The following is a 14,627-nucleotide window of genomic DNA, read 5'->3' on the forward strand; positions in this document are numbered from 1 at the left end:
ACAACATTCCAATTCAGACCTTCCTGACTGAGAGCTCGGGTTTGTAATCACTACACATTCCTCCTCCTTCTCGGCAGAGGGTGTCTAACAAACTCAAACAAGCCAAGATATAGATGCTGCCAGGAAGATCCAGACAATCTGTGAAGAGGAAGAGACTGGAAAAGGCTGTGGGATCAGTGAGGCTTCATGGGGGAAGCAGTGTTCCATGTGGGCTTTGAGGGTCACCAGGATTTCAGCAGAAGAACGTATGCATGAAGGACATGGCAGATTGAGGGAGCAAAACAAGCCAAGGATGGGAGTGTATCGGGGGGAAGTTCTAGAGACGGTGAAGGGCCCATGTGATGGCCTGTGGGAATTCATGGAGGGCAGAGCAGGTGGGGACCCACTGTAGGGACCCTGTTGTGAAGGACCTGGATTGGCATAAGGAGTGAAATGGTTTCCTTTCATCAGCGGAGGGAGGCCTTAATGTTTTTAGATTGACAGTGGGCGGGGGGCAGAAGGCCTGATATGATCTATGATTCTATAATGGAAGCTATGATTTAAAACAGCTATTCACATATTTTTGAACAATTCATGTCAGTAAAATTTTTTTTTTAATTTGAGAAACCAACTTTTAATTTTGACAAGGACTTTAATCAAAATAACAGGTTATATCTACTGTAACCATTAATTCGTAAAAGAGAGGCCGTTTTTACACCACTCTTTCTTCACAAGAAAAGATATGATCTCAGAAGAAAGGACAGCCCATCTCAAAAAAGGAAAGTTGTCAACAGTACCCCAATATATTTAAATATCAAGTACAGGGCTCTCACTCTTCTCATTTTATTTGGCCCATTATTAAGACTGGTGCTGGTCTAAGGACCAACATGTAGACACCACTGCTCTGAAAGATCTGGCAATAGTATAGAAGGCAAATTGGAGCTGTGGAGAGATTACATACAGGCAGAGGAAAGATTTCAGTTCTTAAGAGGCTATTGCAGTATTTTGGACAATGAGTTGTAATTGGGGGTGAGGGGAAGCCTGTGGACATGGGAAGGAGAGATCAGACGCAGGAGGAGCCCGGATGGAGATGTACCGCACTCATGCTGTGTTCTGCTGTCCCATGACCATGGCAGACACAACTAATTGACCAGATCGCTCTTTCTTTGGATCCAAGATACAGCCTCACGTATCTTACAGTCCTTCTCGGCACCATACTCCAGGCAGCCTGCACCAGTGGATCAGAGTGGGCGTGTGACCCGAAACCTCTTTGCTGTGACTGCACTGGGTGATTGCCTATGAAGGGAGGTGGGGATGGGGATGGAGATGGCGGAGACACAGATGTTCCTGATGCTTCAGGCCTGGGAGTCTGGGAGAAGTGTGGTGAGTAGAATTATGTCCCCCAAAGATGTCCATGTCCTAATTCCCAGAACCTGTCAACATGTTACCCTACATGGGAAAAGGGACTTTCCACGTAAGATTAAGTTGAGGATCTCAAAGTGGGTGGATTATCCACGTGGGTCCAATGTAATCACAAGGATCCTCATAATAAGAAGGCAAGAGTGTGAGTCAGAGAAGGAGATGTGACAACAGAAGGAGAGGTCAAGGAGATGCGACCACAAGCCAAGGAATGTGGGCAGCCTCCGGAAAATGGAAAAGGCAAGGAAAAGGATTCTCCCCTACAGCCTCCAGAAGAAACACAGTGCTGCTGACACCTTGATTTGCACTCAGTGATACCTGTATCAAACTTCTAACCTACAGAACTGTAAGACAGTGAACTTATGTTTTAAGCCATTAAGTTTGTGATAATTTGTTACAGCAGTGATAAGAAACCAATACAAGGAGGGTTGTATCATCAACAGAAACAGAGCACTCTGAAGGTGGAATGAGAAGCTGAAGGACTCCATTTTGGGCACTCTGGATGTCACAGGTAGGATGCTTATTACTGAGGAGATGTCCATCCAACAGCTGGAAATTCAGGGACAGAAAGGAAGGAACAACAATATTTTGAAAGGAAGAGAAGTGGATAATAACCAATATTTGTTGAGTACCTGTAAGGTTTCTGGTTCTTTTACCAAGTTATTTTATTTAATTCTCATGACATCTTAGAGGTGGGTTTTTTTTTTTTAATCTGATTTTCACGGGTATGTGGTCTAGGTAAACGGCCAGAGGTTAAGAGATGTGCTCAAAATTACTCAACTAATGACAGACAGAACCATACTCACATCTGGGTCCAAGCCAATTCTGGACTGTGTGATTTTTCTCATTACATGGTGTTAAGGTTCTACTGCAGTTCTGAGGAAGGAAGTCCCTGACAGATGTGCTGATTCCTCTCGGTTAACACAGAAGATGAGGTCCCCAATAGGTAATGTCAGTGTTAAGGGCTCACTTTGAGAGGCTGGGGGTAAATAAACTTCAGAGCAATGGTAGTAGGATGGGAGATGAGTTTTTAGTAACCTGGAGGAGATGCTTCTCAGAAGGAAAGTTTCCTCACGTCATGAGGTCACTGACTCCAAGACCGGTGGGTGTCACAGATGATGTCAGCAGTGACTCACTGTCTGTTGGCCCAGCAGCGAGAGGGGGCAGAAGGCTGGGCAGTGGCTAAGGTATCTGACTCCTCCTTCCCTTACAGTGATCTATTCCTGGGCCTCCTCACTGTGGGGGCAGGGGGAGGTGGGTGAAGGGATTTCCCCAATGTCTAAGGGCTCCAAGGGAACAGGAGAAGCAACTGCTGATTTCTAGACTTAGGGTTGGACTCTTGTTGGCTCAAGGAGCTGGGACGTTCTGTGCTTCATCCACCTTCCTCAGCCCATATGGTGTGGCACTGAGCTGGGAGCCAAAAGACTTTGGTCTTAGTCTACTCCAGTGGTTCATAAGCCTGGGTGCATAGCTAACATTTATTGGACACTTAGCATGTGCCATAGCCTTATGAAAAGGTTTTCTTTGATCCCTATCGTACTGATGAAGAAACAAAAGTTCAGAGAGGCTCAGTAACTTGTCCAAGGTCACAGAGCTAGCAAGTGGTGTGACCAAAATTTAAAGCCAGGTTTATCCAACTCCAAAACCTATATTTGATACATTTTGCTATGAATTAAACATGGTTCTGATTTTGAGAAACTCCCAGTCACAGTGAGGAAACAGATGGAATTGCAACTTACCATGACACAACGTAGCAATGGGGAACTAAAAAGAAGGGCACTGAAGCCCTGGGTAGAAGCTCTAATACTGATATGGGAATGTATGGGGGAGGCTTCTCAGAGCGGGTGGCCTTGGACTCAGGGGTGAATGAGTTTCTGGCCAGAAGAAGAGCTTTCTGGGTAGAGAGAGAAATATGCAGGCGTAAAGATGGTGGACAGGTTTGGGAAGAGTGAGTAGGCTGGTGACCACAACGATGAGTCAAGAGCTTATGACATCAGGGGGTACTGTTGGCTCGGATGATGACTGAAGATCCTGTGGAAAGAAAACCCTTAACACGTCCAGCTAAGTCCTAAAGCCACGCTGATTATACATCATTGCTCATGAGAACCAAGTAGGTGAACCTTTCAGCCTACTTATCGTTCTGTTCCATAATCATTATGTTGCTCATTAAGGTATGTCCCAGGGTAACATTTTTGGTGAGATTTGTTTGATCAGAACTGTAAATTCTATACGTGTAGTCACAGACTTCTTAGTTTGTTACTCATACGATATGGTCATTCGATCGTGAGGCACAGCCATCTGCTCAGAACTTTTTTAAAATAGAGGGAAATTTGCACCCTAGGCCATATCCTCTGAGAACTGTGTTCCTCAGAAATCTCCTTCCCTTTTCTGAGCCTCAGTTGGGTGAAATCACACTAACAGTGTGTTATAAGTTTTTTCAAGTTTTGCTACCCAGTCTGCAAAATTAAACATTTCAAATAGCTGCGTAGTTTTCCATAAATGCTGCATTATTAATTAACTTTCCTTTTTTGCACCTTAAAATTTCGTCTAGTGTTTTCATCTATGCTGAAATAATTATGTAGTTTTATCCTTTGGATTATTTTCTATTCAAAGATTCTGTGAAATGGGATTAATGGATCAAAGATTCATAATATTTTTATGGCTTTTGATACACATCACACAGTCACCTTCAGGAAAGGTTGAAATGATAGCCTGTCGCTGGCATCGAATTTCACTGTAACCTCACCAATGCTTTTCCTAATTTTTGATAATTCATTAGGTGTAAATGTCTATTTTAACTATGATTTCCTTGTTAATGATGGAAATTAAGCATATTTATTTCTGTTTTCCATCTGATTCCAACTTTTTGCAATTTTTTCTTTGCTCATTTATCTACTGGAATTTTAATGTTTTTCTTTCCAATTTGTATGACTCCAAAATCACACATGGGAAAATCATGAGAGGTCTCTCATGGAAGCTACAGAAATGAAGGAAGAGACTAGGAATCAGAACAGCAGAGGGATAGTGAAGAAAGAGACAAAATAATAACTTAGAGTCTATTTTCATTTTTGAAGTTCTTCCAGAGTAGTGATTCTTAACCTTTTTTGAGATTATACATCATTTTGAGATATGAGTCCTTATCCCCAAAATGAACCTGACCTATTGCATAGAATTTAAATGAGTTCATGCACCCCCTGAGGCCTACATACTGACCCCTCTCAGGTTAAGATCCTTTGTTCTTTAATAATTGCTTTAATTAAAATGTTCATTTAATCATTGTCTATTTTTACCTGTTTTGTTATGTTTTGTGTTATAAAGTTAATGTTGTAAATAATTCAATGTAGTCTTTATTTCTTTTCCTTTTTTTTTTTTTTTTTGAGTGTTTTGAGGTTATTGCTGGGTGGACTTCAAAGTCCCGGATGGGAATTTGACCTCACCATTCAGACCTCCAACTTCAGGTGTGACATAGTCCCAGTGATGTGGAAACCTCAGGGTCTGACACAAAAAGAACAAGAGTAGAGCCCCCAAAGACTTCAGATTTATTCGACTCAGAATTTTAAATAACGATGTTTGAAATATTTAAAGTTAAAAAAATGAATCAAAAAGTGAGCAAGAGAGAAGAATAACAAATGATCTGGCAATTTTGAGAAAGAATTAAATTAAGTTTTTAAAAATCATAGGTATAATTTTTGAAATAAAAACTCAGTGGATGAGTTTAAACAGCAGACTGAACGAATAGTTAAAGAAGAATTATTGCACTGGAAGAAACCAAAAAAATTACACAGAATGCAGAACAATGAAACAGGGCAATTCAATATATGACAGACAGGTTAAGACACTGCGAGGATGGAATAAGGGGGCCTAACATACATCTAATCACAGCCCCTTAAGGTGGAAATAGAAAGCAAGGAGAAAAAACAATATTTGAAGAGTTAATATCTTAGAATATTCCAGAACCAATAAGTAAATGAATCCACATATCTAGGAAATACAGCCCATACAAAGACAGATAAATAAAGAGAAATTTGCACACTGATACATTGCAAAAAATCTGTAAAACACCAAAGTTAATGAGAGTATTTTACAAGTAGACTGACAGCTGACTTCTCAATAAAAATGGAATCAGAAAGATAGTTGAATCCATTTTCAAAGTGCTGAGAGAAAATTAACTGTAAATATAGAATTGTGTGCCTATCAACACTATCTATCAAGAAGAAGGACACCATAAAGATATTTCCAGATAAGTAATATGAGTTTACCACCAAGAGGCCCTCATTAAGAGAATATCTAAAGGGTGTTTTAAAAAGATGAAAAATGATCCCAGAAAGAAGGTATACTACTTTTTTATTAGCTGTTATAAGAAATTACCACAAACTTAGTGGCTCAGAACAACACAAAGTTGTTATCTCCCATTTCTGTGGGTCAGAATTCTGACACAAGTCTCATTGGGCTAGAATCAAGGTGTCAGCAGGGCTGCTAGAGGCTCTAGGAGAGAATCTACTTCCTTGTTGTTTCTACCTTCTAGAGGCTTCCTGCATGCCTTGGCTGGTGGACACTTCCTCCACCTTCAAAGCCAGAAAGGGTAGCCAATTCCTTCTCATGTCATATCACTCTGTCTCTTCTTCTGCTCCCTCATCCACTTTGAAGGTCCCTGGTGATTACCCTGGGCCCACCCAGATAATCCAGGATAATCTCCCTATTTTAAGGTCAGCTAATTAGCAGCCTTCACTCCATCTGCAACCTGAATTCCCGCTTTGCCATGTAATATAACATATTCACAGGTTCTGGGGAATAGGATGTAGACATTTTTAAGGGACATTATTCCGTCTGTATCAGGAGATCTGGGATGTAAGTAAGAATGATGAGCCAAGAAACCAGTAAACATGTAGGAAAATCTAAACAAACCTTATCTTGTCTGTAAAAAAAAAAAAATCTAAATGTGGGGTTAGAGAAAGGACAGAACTAAAATGCCATTCAACAATAACACATGGGTTAAGAGGGAGATGATTGAAGTTAAAAATGCTCATAGATCCATGTAATTTGAGGGAAAGAAGTTTAGATATTTATTACGTTTACACTCTAAAAAGGAAAATATTCATGGTAAAATTTCAGTAGTAAACACTAAAAGGGCAGAAACAGTATGTAACTGCTAAACCAGTAGGGGAGGGGGGATTGGAATAAAAAAACAATAACCACCCCCCCCATCCAAAAATAAGGCAGGAGAGGAGAAATAAGAAGCATTGAAAAGGATTAAAATAGAAATTAAAAATTAAGGTAGAAAAGCAAGTCCACATATGTTAAAGATTACAAAAAAAAGAACTTGGGGGCCGGCCCAGTGGTGTAGCGGTTAAGTTCATGTGCTCCTCAACGGCGACCTGGGGTTCAAAGGTTCAGATCCTGGGCATGGAACAACGCACTGCTTATTAAACCATGCTGGGGCAGCGTTCCATATAAAGTGGAGGAAGATGGGCACGGATGATAGCCCAGGGCCAATCTGCCTCAGCAAAAAGAGGATGATTGGCATCAGATGTCAGCTCAGGGCTGATCTTCCTCAAAAAAAGTGAGCATGAACTAAACTTCCTAGTTGAAAGACAGATTGTCAGATTGGATTTCAAGATCTGGTTTAATGCTATTTACAAGAGACATGCCTAAAATATTCAACAGAAAAGTTGAAAGTAAAAGAATGAAAGAAGAGTCAAGCCCTAATTAGAAGAGAGCTGGGCCACTCTATTAAGATCAGAGCAGAATTTCCTTGAGAAAGAGTCAAGAGGAAGAGGAAGGCCACAACACGGTGACCAAGTATTTAATTCATCACTAATATATGACGCTTCTAAAGTTGTATGCCTGCAAAAGTAAATAAATAAGAATAGCCTCAACATACATAAAATTTTGGAGGAGCCATGGCTATCAGCTGAAATGTCCACGTCCCTCTACTAAAAGCTTTACTGGTATTATCAAGTGTTGTCATCATTCCCATTTCACAGATGGGGAAAGCTTCCTCACAGAGGAAGAGGTTATACTTGGGCCACGCCTTGGTGTCTTCTGGGCACTGCATTTTTCTCATTGAGCCCACACCTCACCTGGAGGACTTTTTTGCATCATCAATCAGGATGAGGGGTGGTGTGCCTTTACTGAAGGACCATAGTCACCCTTGAAATGCGTTTAGATAGATCTGGATGGAGGCTTCTCTGGTTGCAAATAAATCAAGAGGCTTCGTGGTATGCCTGACCCCAGGTCAATCACTGCGTGCACACACATACACACACACACACACACACACACACACAACCTTCTCCTGGCCCGGCAGTGGTGCCAACACTTAGATCCCAGGTCCTACTCTGGAGCTCTTTAAGGAAACCACTGTCATTCTGGGGCTTATAGGAAGGCCTCTCCTCTGTGGCCCTTTGTCTCAGCCAGAGGTTTCTTTCTGTGCTGGGCCTTGCAATCCTGGCCTCCGTAGCCTGCAACTTTCTCTGATCAACCACATCAGGCCCTCTAGCATATTATCCCCAGAAAGGGCCTCAGATAATCCCAAAATTAAAGAAACAGGTCTTGCTGCAAGAGACAAAATCTTTCACTCTCTCCCACAGTTTGAACTCCTGGGTAGAAACAGGTTCAAATGCTGGCTGGCCCATACGACACCAGAGCAAGCTCCTCACCTCACAGGAGGCAGTCGGGTGAGCTGGAGAAAGCCAAGGCCCTGCCCCTTCCAGGCTCTATGTCCTTAACATATTGCTCCCTACCTTCGACCCTCTGATTTGTTGGTTGTCAAGTGCCCATGGTTATTGAAGGGATGAAAACATAACATATATAAAGCACCTGGCATGGTGCCCAGCATAGGTGGGCATTTAACAAATGTTGCCTCCTTCCTACCTTGCTAGGCAAGTCCATACCCTCTTGGATGGGTCGCCTCTTGTTTCCATTGTGGCATCAGAGCCGTACAAAGGCTGTGTTGGACATGGATTCTGGGAACTAATTTGTGGCCTAAGTTCTGTCTACAGACTGCCATCACTTACCTCTATCTCTCCATTTGCCAGATGGAGGTGTTTGCCTTTTGCCTCTGCCTGTTGGAGTGTCCAAAAGGTTTAGGATCCCGGCTATCCTCAGAGGTTTTGGGATGGTCTTATGCTGCCATCTCTTAGATCATGTGCTGTCCTTCATGTGTAGTAGGAGTTCTATCTTATATTTGCTTAGGGTTTAGCAGTTCCCAAAGCGCACACACATATGTGGTCTTCTTTTTAATTGGTCTTGGCAACAATTTTATAAGGAAAATAAAAGGCAAGTCAAGTATTGTGATCCCCGTTTTACAACTGGGAAAAGCAAATCTCAGAGAAGAATAAAGACTTGTCTGGGAGACAGCCAGTGGGTAAATGACAAGTTAAGGTTTTTTGAATGGAGGTTTCTGACTATACATCTAGGGCTTTATTCGTGAAGGAGGCGTTATGGTGGTAAAGTGGGCTCTGAGTCAGCTCTGTCCCTCAGTTTCCTCATCTGTAGAATGAAGATAATAGTAGTACATTCTGAAGGCCATTGTGAAAACTCAAGGAGATGGTCCATATGATATCATGACAGCTGTCATTAGTCATTAGTAGATGCTGGGGGATGCTGCCCAGATCTCCTCCCCTGCCCCATGAGAATGGCCCACAGCTAAAGAGGTCACATCTCCTCCCCAAGAGAAGCCTGCATCCAATGAGCAGTCAATATGGGGATAGAAAGGCCTGGCTCCATTGCCAGGACCACCCCACTTGAGATCTCCTAGGGAGTGGGCTAGGCCTATGTTGTGACTGTGTTGTAGCACAATTCCTCTTTCTCTTCAGTCCTTTCTTCACACTACACAAGTGTGCATCTTGAGATAACTCCCCAATAAATGCCCTGAATGCTCATCTCCATTGCATGCTAGGCTCTGTGTGCATGCATGAAAACCATCCACCGTCAGTCAGGCATGAACCACAAAGGGGAGTGAGTTTGCATGGAACCATCCACACCAAGCCCTCTTCCCAGAGTAGCAGAGAGGCTGGTTTGAACACAGGTGTGCACCCTGTGTTCTTGCAACAGACCATGACATGCAGGCCCTCCTGAGGTCTAAGTCCATGACCCTGGCCCCCAGCCCTGGGATCCGGCCAGCTGGGGTAGCCTCTATGTCTGGCAACCCCAGACTCTGGGCTGTTCTGTTCCTGGGCATAGCCTACTTTCCCCAATGATGCAATCCTTTGTAACAGACCACAGGTCAATTGCATGTGTTCCTGTTACCGAGCACAGAGAGGCTTGTAGCTCAGTCTCTCCAGGAATTCTGACGCACCGCAAGACCCCGTATTTGGAATGCTTCTACTTTTCGTGTGAAAGCCCCTGGCCTCCGAAAAGGAAGTGTTCTCAGGTGACTAACATTTGGGGCAGGGCTTCCCAGGGCCCAGCCACCCTGTTACATGAAACGACCAATAGATACACTTTAGCTCAAGTTGTTTTTTTGGGGGGTAGGACCCCATAATTACAATCAGCTCCCCGATTCCCTCTCCCCTAGAGAAGTGTACGATGTAAGAGGGAAAATGCAAATTGAAGAGTTGCTAGCCTTTCCCCCACTTCTAACAAGACTGCCACCCCAAGTCTTCCCCATTGGAATTTCTGGAGCCCTCAATTCTGCCCCAAGTTCAGAGCCCTTGATAGGGTAAATGGATAAGTGTCTGGAGGCCAAGGGCCCCATGTAGGCTACTCCCGTTGCTTTTCCTCTGAAACACTACACTTCAGCTCTGATGATTTACTTATAATTGCCTGAACCCCCAGCCATGCTTTCTCTCATCTGGAGCCTCCCTTCCTCCTCTTCTACCTGTCCTATCTTCCTCCCCTGACCCCACCTCCAAGCCTGAGTGGTGTGACCCTGCTCTGTGCTCCCACGAATACCTGTGCTTCCTTTATCCACTCAGTTATCACCCTGTGGTGTAGTTTTCTGGAGGTGTGAGACTGTGAGTCCCTTGAGGACAAGGGCACGCCCCCCTTGCTCACCTCTGCACCCTCAGGGTCTAACAAAGCACCTGGCAGTGGTGGGTGGGGAGTAAATGCTGGGGAGCAAATGCGTGCTAGGTTTTGTTATGATTATTGGATGTTGTTGCAGGGGCCCAAACCCCACTTTGAACTAACCTTCAGCTCTATCCCTTGGCTGCTGCCAAAGCAAGAGGAGCTGCTATCCTTCCTTCAGATTCAGCTTGAACAATACCAGGAGGATGCAGGTTGTTCTGACGCGGCCCCGTGCCCAGTGCACTGTGGCTGAGGACACGGTATGACGGTTGGAGTGAGCAAAGGAGGCATGGCTCACCAACACGAGGCAGGGTGCTGGGCAGACACAGCTCAGATGAGCACTGCTGAACCGATGGAGTCATGTTCTGGAGCCTTGTGAACTGGAATAGACCATACAGATGAAGGAAACGAATCTTCCCATCAGTCAATCTGAGCCTTGCTGGAGTCCCTCCCTTCCATATTTTCATTTTGATTGACTCCCCAGCTCCCTTATGTGTTGCTTGTTGGCTCTTATAGGATGATTTAATTTAAAGCTTTGGTTGCAGGAGACAGACATGCTCGAGCTAGCTCTGCCATAATAGGGAGTTTGTGAGAGAAGATCCAGTGACGGGAAATGCAGCCCAATCCTGTTAGAGACTCTAACTGGGAACGAGGAGCTTACGAGAAATGAAGGCAGCCATAACCGCCTGTCAGTCGAAGGCCACTGCCTTCTCATTTCTGACTCTGTCTGTCTGTCTGCTTCGTTCTTCCTTCCCTATAGAATGGCTTTTTCTGCTTCTCTGGCTCCTGTGGAAAGTGGCCATTCTAAGGCTCATGGATTTCAAAGACTTTGGTTGGAAAGCAGTTACACGTGGCCTGACCTCGCTGCTTCTAGTTCCTTATTCCTGGCAGTGGGTTCGTTTGAAGCAGCAGCCCACTACAGGTCCAATCAGGCATGGCCTGGGGACAAAGTCAGGTACATTTATACATGACTGGCCCTGTGAGATGTGGTGGTGGTGATAGGGCTAGTTCCCAGAGGAGTGGATCATGGGTTGAGCAAAGTCTGTATATCTTGGCCTTGAATGGTGTGAACCTATGTGTTTCAATGTGTGACCACTTATGAATGCCATGCCAGGGAGTCTCATTCATGTATAGAGATGTATGAGTGTGGTGTGTGTGTGTGTGTGTCAGAGAGAGAGAGAGAGACACACACACACTGTGTCCATGAGCCGTGGCTTCCTATCCGTTCCTTTGATTTCTCTACGTGGCAGGTCCTATGCTATGAGTCAGGGATACAATGGTGAACAAAACAGACACAGTCCTTGCCGTGAGCTGCCAGGGAGGCAGATGTTGCACAGAGGCTTACGCAAATGAAGTGCCTGAGCTGAGGTCTTAAGGGTGAGGATAGTTAACTAGTCAGGGGAGTGGGGAAGCGAAGGGTGTTCCATGCAGAGGACGAGCCTGTATCAAGGTCCTGAGGCAGGAGGAAGAGGTGAATTTGAGGAATTAAAAGAAGGCCTGCGTGGCTGGAGTTCAGAGAACAAAGCGGGGTGTTTTTTACAACCTGAGCTTGGAGCCAGATTGTGTAGACTCTTACGGACTATGAAAGGACTTTAGGGTTTATCTAAGACCGTGGGAAACAGGTCAAGGGTTTACAATCATCAGATTGTAAAACCAATGCCATCTCTTTTCAAAACTCAGATGCATTGCTGTGGCCCCACGTGCCTAAACTAGCGAGAAACAGGATGCGCCCTCGGTGCCTCTCCGCATGGCTGCAGTGAGGGGACTCACCCATGTTCTTATTCTTCCCACAGCACACAGAGGCCCTGCCGCTGAGCCCAGCTGGCGGCCCAGACTCTGTGCCCACAGTAGGACTTCCCTTTGGGGCCTTGGGGTTTCTCTTGCCAGGGGACCGTGCCTGTGACTGTCTCAATCCCAGACACAGGTTCTAACAACACCAAGCCTCAATATCTAGCTCCTCTGTTCATGAAGCCTGCTCCCCTTACCTCCTGCCTCCACTTCCCTTCTACCATCCCCTCGCCCCTTCTTCCTTGTGCGGAGGGCTGGCCCAAGGTGGGTCTGTGCTGGAGGGAGTAGTCAGAGCTTTGCAGCTTTGGAGGAGTGGTGGCAGGCCTGGAGAGGAGAGTTCTGGAGTGGGCTACGCCCTGGGCGGTTAGAGATGCCCACAAATGGTCCCTCCACCCTGCATGTGCCCAGTGTCAGGGCCAGCCAGGGAGCCCCCAGCCTTGGGCACTGATCAACGTGCCATTCTTGGTCCTGCCTGGTAGCCTAGTTTACCATCTCCTTACTGACCCCAGCCTAGGCCAGCCTCTGGCTCCCCAGAGAAGAAATCAGACCCCTACCTTGCGAGAATAATAGCTAATACCTAAGTAATGCCTCCTGTGTTCTAAGCACCTTACATTTGTTAGCTCAGTCCTCACAACCACCCCACAAGGTGGGCAACGGTCTTACCCTCGTTTTACAGATGTTCCCAGAGGTCACACAGATATAGCTCATGAGGCCAGGATCTGGATCTCCAGGCACTGGAGCCCACCTCACGCTGTGGTCCTCCTGATGTAATAACAGATACGTACACCATGATGACAAGACGGGCTCTACAGGCAGGTTCCCCAGCTGCCCCAAGGCCCAACTTTCCAGGTTTACAAAATTTAGTTCCTGATTTGTTAGCAAACAGGCGTTTCTCTACAATTTCTTCAGAAATTCCCAGCCCAGGCTCAGAGGCCTTAGTGTTCTAGCTGGCGGGCCAAGGTTGAAGAGAGCAGGAAGTGAAGGCCCAGTGGGAAGTCCCTGTGGTCAGGAGCACCCAGGCCAGGGGGCCCTGTACCTCTCAGCCTGACTTCAGACCCTGTAGGCTGAGCAAAGGGACCCTGGGAACAAGCCGGGGACCCAGAGACAAGGTGAGGGAAAGTGAGGCCTCCAACAGACCCTCTGGAGATGTTTATGAACCATGAGCCCTCCTGCAAGTGAATGTGGCCTGTCCTTCCCTGACAGAAGAGACAGGCTTGAAAGTGGCAGGATCAGAGGCAGCCATTAGGCAGGACTGTCCCCTTCACCCTCCCCTTCCCCTGTGCCCTAAGGCATTGCCTAGAGCAAGGTCCGGTTTCAATGCACACAATGTATATAGTACTTTCTAATCTATCTGTCATTCCTTCTTCTGGTCCTTCCCTAATTTAAGGTGGGGCAGACCTCAGAGTGAGGCCTGGAAAGCAGAAGGGACATGTCCAGAGTCACACAGCTGGTTAGCTGCAGACCTGGGGACAAGACCCAGGATGTTCAGCCTGCTGAGGTAGCCCTTGGTATTGCTCCCAGGCATCAACCCAAATGGTTTTAATGATTCCTGCGTTGTCTGCGACCTGATGGCGTGGCCCTGGGGCATGATGCTAGACAGCAGTTTCTGAAGGGCAAAGAGAAGAAGGTTTAGAACAAGGGTCTTTCAGAGAAGGTGGGGAGAGTATCAGGCTTTGTGGACAGTGTCACACCAGCAGCTGGGGTGTAGAGCCTGAGGGTAATTGGAAGAGGGAATGAACACCCCGTTGCTCCTTAAACCATGCTCCAACTGTATTGGCCTCCACCTGATTCTCAAACAACCATGAAAGTCCCCACCCAAAGGCCTTTGCTCCTGCTGTTTTCTCCACCTGGAACACTCTCCCCTTCCTTGACATCACTCAAGTCTCAGCTCAAACGTCACCTTCTCCGAGAGGCCTTCTCTGACCACTTTCCCTAAAATACACACCCACCCCCAGGTCCCTCAAAAACATTGTGCTTTTGACTTCCCCGATAGCACGTACCGCCATAGGATATTTGTTTATTAATTTATTCCTTTCTTGTCTGCCTTCTTCTGTTAGAATATCAGGGACCTTCTCTGGCTTTTCCCCAATGCCTGGAAGAGTGCCTGGCTCACAGGATTAAGTCAATCCATGTTGTTTGGATGAATGAAGGCATGCATGCTTGAACTGGTGGTAGTTGGGCTTGGGTGGGCACAAAGGTGCAACCCCACTAATCCAGCTCAGTTCCTTACATGTCACCTCCAGTTTTACGCAGATAAGAACGAGTTGGCTTGTGTTAGCCTGAGTCACCCTTCCGGAAGCTGAGCCTGCCTCAGGTGGCCAGCCCCGTGTTGGTACGTGGGAAGGCAGGCTGTAGCTCCTCCTCCTACTCCCCTGGGGTAGTTGGAAAGGAAGGAGCAGCTCCGCACTGGGAGGTGCTGGTGGCACAGGTAC

Source organism: Diceros bicornis, chromosome 40 (assembly GCF_020826845.1).
Source record: "Diceros bicornis minor isolate mBicDic1 chromosome 40, mDicBic1.mat.cur, whole genome shotgun sequence".
Lineage (NCBI taxonomy): Eukaryota > Metazoa > Chordata > Mammalia > Perissodactyla > Rhinocerotidae > Diceros > Diceros bicornis.